Raw genomic sequence first — 8,623 nt, 5'->3', positions numbered from 1 at the left:
GTGGATACAGAGCGATTGACCACATGGCTGATTATCTAGAATACAGAGGAAAACTTTTCTGTGTGTGTAACATGAGTATAAGATTCATCTGCTTTTCCCAGAATAGATGCAGTTGCCTTTGAGGTTCCTTCACAGACCAGCTTTGGGGTGTTGCCAGGGTGTGGTTCACCCAATCCCTCTTGGTCTTGTAGGCTGTCTCAGGAACATGGAAGAGTTGGGAAAAACCTCTCCTTTGCAGAAAGAGTCAGGATTCCAAAGATTTAGTTAATATTGTTAAGTCATCATTCTCTCACAGTTTCTCTCCTTCCCATCACAGGCCTGGAGGTCCCTTCTCCGCTCCATTATGGCATTTGGGGAAGGTTAATGCGCTTCCAGTAATGGGAACCCTGGGAGCCAGGAAAAGCAGTGCTGCCCCTCTGCCCAGGTGCAGTTTCTGGGGCCTGCAAGGGCCTGAGCTGGGAAGCAGCTCCGTCTCTCCAAGTTGGGGTCCTAGTTTATTGACTGCCAGCTGTACCTCAATAAAGCTTTTTGTTTGTTGGTTTGGTTTTTTGTTTTGTTTGTTTGTTTTAGTCAAGACGTTCCAGTGGGAACCTGGTTAAAACTCTGACTATAAGGATAAGGAAGGAGTTCAATAAAATTCACAGAACTGGAGCCAGGAGAAGGCTTAGTGGTCATCTGACCCCGCCCCTTTTAGAAGCTGGAGAAGGAACATGCTAAGACCACTTAGTGATGGAGGAAGCTGGGACTCGAATTCAGGTTCTCCTGACTTCCACTCTAGAACTCTGCCCAATTACGATGGGGCCTAAGGAAACTCACCACCTATCTGAAAGCCACAACCCCTCCCATGGTATTTTCTAGTGGGGAGAAATGATAAAGTGCAGGACTGCACTGGGGTTACTAAGAGTCACCTTTACATTTATGACACGTCTTCCTGTTTACATGGCATTTTCACACTTGTTACCATCTGTAATCTTCATAAGAAGCAGGAGAAAAGGCAAATTATTAAAATCCCCTTGAAACTGAGGCATAAGGGGATTACTTGATCCTCCCCCAGTCACCCAGAGAGCTCAGGCGGAGCGAATGCTTAGCTGCTATTCTCCTGACAATGGACAAAGCAAGTGTTCCAGAGCTTCCTCTGCAACTCTGGAACTCACAATTATTACAGACCCAGGAGTTACAAAAGGCAGAAAAGCCACAAGGAACCTAGAAATCTCTGGTGGGGCCCACCTGAGTTTGGGAGACTCCCTTTGAAAAAGGAGAGAAGGAGCCCTGGAACAGAACAGGACACCCAGGTGGACCCTGATGCCACCTCTGGCTGCATGGGCCTGGAGGGCGGGCCCCACAGAGGCCAGAGGAACCCGTGCCTCTGGCTGACCCCAAGGAAGGGAAGCCCCCTCGATTCTGGTTCTCTCATCAGAATAAGAATATAGAGAAAAAGGCCACATCCTTCATCTCCCAGCCCCTCTCCAGGGGCAAAAGGTAAACCCCACAGTGAACAAGTGGACTGTGCCCCTTGGCCACTTGGAAAACCAGCTTGTCCGGCTTCCTGTTCCCAACCCCTTAGTTTGCATCAAACGTCAACAAAGAAACTTCTTGGGAGGAATCCCATCTTCAAATGGACAAATCAATGTGCTTGCCCTAATGGAGTGGATGTTCCAGCTGGCAACACCTGGGACGGTCTACCCAGATCTGCTCACACGGCCCCAACTGCCAGCCTGCTTCGGGGGAGCTGCCCCAGCCGTTCTGCATAGGAACGTCCTTCCCCTCTCCCAGTCCCCTGCCTGTCACACCCACACAGGGAGGACTTTGTCGTTAGCTGATGATGGAGAGTCTTGGGACAAAGGTCACACAGAGGCAGGGAGGGAAATCATGAAAAAGCAGGCCTATGGGCAGGAAGCAGGGATGGTGCCGGGAAAAGCTGGTGCCAGGGGGCAGTTGGTTGGTGGCTAAGGTCTGGGCGTTGGGAGAGAGTCAAACACAGAGGTTTGAGGGTGTACACATGGCGGGGTTGTTCCTGAGTGGATTGTCACATGTCAACCCAATCGCAGACAGGACAAACAACTCAGTCACCCCGGGCCTCCCTCTTGCTCTCTGGGCCTGTGTAGGATTCTAGACACCAACAAGCTCCGAGTGAGCAGGAAGAGCCAGGAAAGACCTGCTGCTGAGCCTCTGCCTGTGTGACCCTGAATCCGCTTCTCAACCTCTCTGAGTCCCTTTCTGGCAAGTAGATAGACAAATCCTCGCCCATCTCTCAAGGTGGCCGTGGGCCTTTGGGAAGCTCGAGGATGTTCAGTCCTGCAACCTGGCCTGCTTCCCTTGTGCAGTGTGTGGTATGTATCTGTTAGGACCTGGGAGAGGTTGCTCGCACACCCAACCCATGGTCTCCCACTACCGTTTTCCAGTTGAGTGTCATATTTGTTCTGGGGTCCACCCAGCTCCAGAGGGAAACCACGTTGAAGTCAGGGCACCCCCAGTTGCCCAGGCAGGCTGAAGGGAAAGGTTTACACTGCACAGCTGGGGAGAGGTCTCCCAGGTCTGTTCCCTGCTCACAAGGACGTGGGGACTTGCCATTTTCCCTGTCAGTTATGTCGAGTCTCTAAAGAAAAGCATCTTAGGAGAGTGCCCACAGCAAGGATGGCAGAGCTGAGAACCATGGGGAGAGCCTGCATTCTTGATGACATCGCTGAGCCACCTGTAGTGCCTCGCCCGGAGCTGCCTTTCCTCTGGACTTCTAGAACTGTGAGGGGAAAACACCCCTATTTTCCAAGCCCGTGGGACTTGGAGTTTCTCTAACTTGCAACTCAAAGCAAGCTTTCCTGCCCATGGTGGGGGCCCCTTTCTCAACCCAGCCACCGAAACCACACAGGTGCTGCCACACGTCCATTCACGTGCAGGAAGAAAGGCAGCCACACAGCGATGGGACTGAGAGAGTTCAAAATCTCCCCGGCCACTCAGGTCCAGCTTGCATGCAGGCTCCGCTCTCCTCCCAGCCTGCCCCAGGTGCTGAAATGCTTGTCCCAAATCTGTTTCTTTTCTGATCCTAAGTCTTCCCCAGACATGGACTGACCCACACAGACCCTGAGATCCTTCCCAACCTTGCCTCTGCCTGAGTCTTATGTGGCTTGAGGGGCCCTCTGTCACTGCAAGAAGCCCAGCCTGGGTCTGGTGGTCAGTGGAGGCCACTGAAGGTCTTCAAGTAGTATGAGAGATATGCTTTCCAGTCCCATTTTCACAAAGACCCTAATAGAGGCCACGTGCAGGGTGGGTCCTTCAGTGGGCCCGTCAGCCTGGGCCTCAGCCTCCAGGCCCCGGCCTCTGTGCAAGGCTGAGGGATTGATGGATCTCCTCTGGAGGCCCAGCTTTGACACTGAGCCATCCTTTTGAAGGGAATAATAAACAGATGGTAATAAGCTACCAGGTTTGAGCACTTACCAGTGGTAGGCCCCTCCTATGCATTTTCTTGTTTAGTCCTTACAATGACTCAGTGGGGCAAGTACAGAAAGGGGAATCCTTTTTGCAGACAGGTTCCCTGCTGCTCAGAACATTTAAGTCACCTGCCTGGGTTCCCCCAGCTGTGAAGCAGCAGAGCCTGCAGTAAGCCCGGATCCCAAAGCCCCCCTCGCTCTTAAGCAAGTGCTGGTTCCTGACCTATAATATTGTCAGGTAGAATAGGCAGTAAACTAAGGCAGGGAGGAGGAGGGAGATGTGTCTCACCATGGACTCAGCAGTCCTGAGCCCAGTCCAGCACGACTGCCGGGCGTTCCGAACGTCTGTGATAGCAGGGATAGCGAGGAGACGGGGAGTCCTCGAGACTCTGTGCTGGGAAAGGGAGCCTCTGTAGCAATTTCACTAACTGAGACAAAGAGCCTTTACTAGCTGAGAAGGAAAGCCTTTGTAGCTGTGCTTTATTCCCAAGGTTAAGAAAGGAGAGAAAGAGGAGGAACCTAGAAGCTAACTAAGGAATATAGCCCCTGAACCTCAATAGTCAGCGCACTCGGATTAGCTGGGTGCCCACTTGTAACCTCAGCAAACGTGTACAGAACAAACTTACTAATAAACTTACTAACAGCTTTATTTCCTCCACACGTGGGGCATTCAGACTAGCCATGTGCCAGTTTACAGCTTTGTGCTCAAATGTGTTCCATAAATAAACTCGCTATCTCATTTCCACTATACATGCCTGTCTCTTGCTTGAATCCGTCTCCTGTGAGCGAGGCAAGAATGGAGGAACCAGCTGGGGGCAGTGGGGAAGGCCTGACTCGGCTCGCTCCCTGGTAACAGCGTGACCATTAGGAACACCGCAGTTCATGGTGCAGAAGAGCACAGGTGACAGCCAAAGGGGCTTTCTCGGGAACACTGTGACACTCTGACATTTATTAACTATTCACTGGGTGCAGAGCCCTCCCTGGGCTCTGAGTCTGAGCTGCCACCCAAGGCAGAAGAGGCCTGTCTGTCCCAGAGGAGTTCCCATTGCCCCCCAAAGCCCTGATTCCCCTGGGCCCCTTCTTTCTGAGTTCAAGAATTTGAAAATGATACATGTGGGAACTGTGGGCCCCACTGAGTTGAGGGTTGTGCTGTCTTTCTGGGTGGGCAGTGGTTAGGCATGATGCCAGGAGGGAAGAATGCCGAAGAAAAGCGAGGTTCTTGTGCCCCCTGGAGCTGGGTTCCGGGTGGGTGAGCAGGTCAGTCCGTGAGACCAGATACTTGAAAACCAAGAGGAGGAGGAAAAGATTTCTGGTTCTGTCCCCTTCTTGGCTTTCTGGATGCCAGCAGGGAATGCCGATAACATTGCAGCCAGACCTCCAACAATAATGTTGTTGAGTCTCTGGAAGCTGAGTTTTGCTCATATTCCTTGTCTCTGATTTTTGCCCACACACCACCCTGCTTTAAAGAGGTCTTTAGCTGATCGCACAATGCCATCCGGGATCAGGTGGCCTTCCCGGCTTGCCCTGCCTTCCCGTGCAATATTTCCTCAGATGCAGACCATGCAGACCACCCTCAAGCCTGAGAAACCACAGCAATGCTCGTCTGCCTGAGCCCCCAGCTCCCAACCACATGTCCCCCCCCCCCCCCCGCCATTTCACCTTCGCTAATTAGGAAAGCAGACTCGGACTTGGTGTGAGGGAAACCATCGCGCCTGCCCTTCAAAAGCCAAGGCACCGCAGTGAGAACCAGTTGGCATTGCCACTGAGCCAGGAGTTCGCTTTCACAACGGACAATTTAATTTAAAACAATCACTGTATTTTTAACTGAATGTCACATTCCCATAATTGCAAGGCCAGCTAATTGGGCAGTTAATTGTTTGGAATCTTTTATTTTAGTTCTCTTATTCCACTTAATGTGTGTGTATGCCCACACGATACACATGCACACAGCCATTCACAGTATGAGCCAAGTTACTGCTCCCGTGGTTACCAGCGACCCAAATGCTGAAGAGCTTGGTTTCCATGCCTGACTATTTGGAGGTTGTTAATTCCTCAGTTGAACTGGCATTCAACCCAATACACAGCCCACTGGAGCTCCCTCAACCCCTCCTCCCACAGCGAGGATGTTCATGAGGGTTAAGACGATGTCGAGCCCCCTCAGACGTACACCCACCGGACGGAGGTAAATTTCCCTGGTTCAGGACTCTGAATTGGGAAAGCTATGACATGGACCTTTTGTGCATTTTTAAGTTCTGAAACCCCTGGCCTAAGTACCAGGTTCACTTGTATATGCATCTTTTCTAAACATTAACCTCCATGAGAAATACAGATGTCATACAGAAATACAGATGTGATCTGAAGAAGAAGTTGGACTGTGTGCAGATGTGTTATTTGTTCTGCTTAATCCTGGATTCCATGGCACTGGAACTCAGCTCTTTGAGTTCACTGCTTTGATTTACAGAACTAGTTGCCATAAAATATTTTTTTATGTTAAACATTGTTTCCAAAACTCTTATCCTGTAGGCAGTCTTATTTTGCTGGGTTCCTGTGTTAAGCTGACTTTTGAGAGAATGATTCCATCATGCCCTATGACAGACCGTCCCTCCAAAAACAACATGGAGGGCTGGTTCACTCATCTTGATTATTCTTTAAAATCCAAACTGCTGTTCTGAGTAAAACAGAAGAAACCAAATGTGCTCACCTTGTGTTTCAGCCCAGAGCCGCAGGCTGACTCTGCTGTTGAATGGAGCTGAAACTCGGAGATTAAAACCTGGAAACCCAGAGTCTGTCACCCGCGGGGGAAATGAAAACCCTCCTTCCATCTCAGATGACAGATGCCATTCTGACCTTTCATTGCTGATTGCAAGCCTTTCGAGTGCAAAGATTTTCCTTTTGTTCCAATTTCCTGACAACTGTTTAATCATGGTCTATTCATAGAAATAACAGTAGAATTCCCTTGTTTCCCTCATATCATATAAGATAATGCACCAGGAAATCAAAGTTCTGGAAACAAATAATTGAGTTGTACGACTCCCACCAGCAGTGAGATCCCAGTGTGCCGAAGGCTGCTGTGTGGGTATAGACCAGAGGCCAGGGAGGGCTTTCATCTTTCACAAACTTTTACAAATAAATTTGCCCTTAACCCAAGTTTCAAGCACAATGGAAAGACTTTGAAGAGGGAAACTGATGTTTATTGTTTCCCTCTTCATTATTACAATATATTACATAGTTATTTTTATCCAATCCCCACAATAACCTCATAATGTAGGTTTCATTAACTACATTTTATGGACAGGGAAACTGAGGCTAGAGAAGAGAAATAATTGCCTGAGATGATCTGGCCAAGGAGTTGCTGGGCTCTACTTTTTCATGGCCCTATTCTGCTAAAATAATTCATCTGCCACAAAACCAATGTCCCAACAGCTGCTTGCCCAGCTGGTCATCATTAGCCTCAGGTCAATCAGCTATTGCTGAGGTTTTCCGAGGGCTTGGGCTGCAGAACTGTCCTGAGGCCAGGCACAGTGTTTGATCACTCATTACAAAGCTAATGGAACCATGTTTCATTCCATCTGGTCTACCTCATCCCAGAGAACTTCAGGTACTTTGCAAGTCCCCTGAGCTCAAGGAAGTGAGGCAGGAGACAGCATAGGAAAAGCTCTGAGACTGGGCTGCTGTTGCTGGCCAGCATCTAGCTTCCTGGTTGCCAGGAAATGCATTTTAGCACTTAGATAGGATAGATAGTAAACCAAGGCAGGGAGGAGGAGGGAGACATGCCTCACCCACTAACTCAGCAGTCCTGAGCCTGGTCTTATAATATTTCCAGGTGTTCCAACATCACAGAAGACACCATGTTAACATGACAGGAGGGCAGTCCTTGAAATTCTATGTATCATTTCTACTAACTGGGAAAGAAAGGCTTAAAACTGTGTATTGGTCCCAAGGACTGAATGGGGGAAGAGGGAATCCACAGTGCCCACAGAAAAAGCCCATAAAACAACTTTGGTTAATTGCTTTCCTCTAGTCACCATCTTTTTTATAAGGAAGCCCCTAATGCTTACAGAAGAGCCCATAAATAACTTTGGGTAACAGCCCCAACTTTAATTAACTGCCTCCTGTCACATATCTGTTTTACAACAAGATGCACAAATGGGATCTGAAGCAAGATAAGGATTCAGACTAAAAGACCCACATACATACCTAAGTTTGGGTAGTCATATCCCCCCACCCACCCAGGAAAGCTGACACCACCATTACTGGTCAATCAATAGGTAACTTCTTCACCCCCATCCCGCCAACTATATAGTCCTCAGAACAAAGGACCTGGTGCTCTTGCCACCCTGGCTCTGGCCACCCTGACCCTTGCCTCTTGCTGCCCTTACCTTGCTTTGCCCTGAACCTATGTCTTTCTGCCCCACTTCAGCAAGTCCTGTTCTCTTCTGTGAGAATATACCACCCGTAAGCTCTGCTTGCATACTAACAGACTTGCTGGTCTGTAATTCTTTACTGCGTCTACAAGAAGAACCAAGTTTCTCCATTAACAGAAGGCAGAGGGAGATACAAGTGGTTTCTTTTTTTAAAATAAAATCAATACATACATAAAATCAATACATATACTTTTAAAAAGTCAACTCAATACAGAAAAGTGTAGAGAAGAGTGGAAAATTAGAAATCCCATCAAAAGACATGGGTGCCATTGATAATTTCTTGAGAAAACACCTTTATGGTATTTATTTATAAAAGTATAGAACCACAGGTAAGCAGATAAACATCAAGGGGGTTTTCCTTTCCATGTAGCTCCATAACCTAATTATTCTTACTCAGAAATAGATAAAATGCAGAATCCAATCTTCATTCTCAACACTGCATGGTATCTCAAGGTATGAATTTCCGTCATCTACTCAACCAATCTCTGACCACATAAATTTTTTGTTTACTATTGTAAACAACAGTAGAACCAATATCCCTGAACATATATCATTTTTTATTTTGGGGGCACTTCTTCGATTTTCTCCTTAAGCAGTAATTCCCAGAAGAAGAGAGTTAATCAAAGATCCAAGGCCTTTTTTATTCTTTTCTCTTTTTTTCATTGCTATAAAAATCTGGTGAACAGCCAACTAAACAAAAATATACTCAAAATGGCCAGAGGGAACTTTATTTCATTCCTGGGTTGTTTTTTTCTAGGCAGGGTTCTTCATCTA

Source organism: Phyllostomus hastatus, unplaced genomic scaffold (assembly GCF_019186645.2).
Source record: "Phyllostomus hastatus isolate PE091 unplaced genomic scaffold, TTU_PhHast_1.1 phas_scaffold_129, whole genome shotgun sequence".
Classification (NCBI taxonomy): domain Eukaryota; kingdom Metazoa; phylum Chordata; class Mammalia; order Chiroptera; family Phyllostomidae; genus Phyllostomus; species Phyllostomus hastatus.
This window is presented reverse-complemented; position numbering follows the sequence as displayed.